Below are 1,431 nucleotides of genomic sequence, written 5' to 3'. Positions count from 1 at the left end.
CTATCCTTAAACACATTTTGAAATTCTGGATGGGAAACCATGGAAGATTTTAATTGTAATTCTTTTGGGATAATGATGTAACATTATTGGGGTTGTACTATGGGAGAAGGTTGTACGTGATGTAGAAGTGGGAAAAAAATGACTCTGCTATTGATTTACTGTGTACCCTTGGGCGAGTCACTTGACTTAAATATTTTTTTATTTGTTTCTCCCATGAACAAGAGAGAATAAGAGAATATCCCCCAAAAGATCTTGATGCCTCAATCCACACCCAACTTTAACCAAACCCAGATCATTGGTACACACATGCACTGAATACTTAAAGGTCTCCAGGCATGAGCATGGAACCTTCCCATGTGGGTCAGTCTCACAGAACATTGGTTTTTACCACTGTACCACTGTCTGGCCCCAAGACACTTGACTTTCTCAACTCAGTTTGCTCATTTATAATTGTAGATAATATCTTTCTAACCAACCTACGATTTTTGGGCACAGCACATGGAATAATGGATTTGGCCTGGATTGTGATGATGCAACCAACAGCTGTTTATCAGGTTGTTTCTTCTCCTCCTCTGGCCTTGGCTTCTTCAACAGGAAATGAGTCCATAGCTGAGGTCTGCTTGTACGTTTTGTAATCTTACAAAGTCTAATATAACAAGCAGAGGCATTACCTCATTGTGGCAATGCATACCTGCTTTCTAACAGCAATTACTCAAGAGTAGTTCCTCTTCTCCCCCTGTTGGCCTTCAATCCTTCATCACATCTTTCTTTCATTCCCCCACTCTCAGGCATTGAACCTCATTCCCAGGGGTCCAGCTCAGGGCACTTTCTTCCCAAGCCCTAACATTCCAAAATAAGCACCTGCAATTTACGATCTCTGCTCCTTTCCTGAACAAAACACATAGCCCAAAATACATATGTATCAAGATGGGAATTGTGGAGTGAAAAAAGAGTGTAATAATAAGAATCAAATAACTGAGCTCTGGTCTAGCCAGTGTACTTCACTAGCCATTTACCCTTGGGTAAAATCACTTCCTTTCCATATTCTTGTCTGTAAAGTGATGAGGATGATGTGCAGTTAATACTCTGGTACAAAAGCACTGGCCTAGAAATCTACAGATTGAGTTTCTGATTCCAGTGTTGCTGCTTGCTAACTTATTCTGTAACTTGGGGGAAAATTACTTCCTCTTTTAATGAGTCAAACTCCCCATACGTAAAACAAGAAGGTTAGATTAAGTGATTCATTAAGGTCCTCGCCAGTCTGGAAATTGGATGAGTTTATGAAACAGTTTCATTTTTTTTTTTGAGAGGTTTTTGCTATAGGGCGCATGCGCTCGCCAGAAATACAGAGAGAGACAGAGATAGAAAGCAAGAAATCACCCCCCAGGGGGGATGGCCAAGCCACAATCCCTTCCCCTACCTTCTCCTCTT

The sequence above is a fragment of the Tupaia chinensis genome, unplaced genomic scaffold (assembly GCF_000334495.1).
Source record: "Tupaia chinensis unplaced genomic scaffold, TupChi_1.0 Scaffold144991_2, whole genome shotgun sequence".
In the NCBI taxonomy this organism is placed as follows: domain Eukaryota; kingdom Metazoa; phylum Chordata; class Mammalia; order Scandentia; family Tupaiidae; genus Tupaia; species Tupaia belangeri.
Note: the sequence above shows the minus strand (reverse complement) of the source record.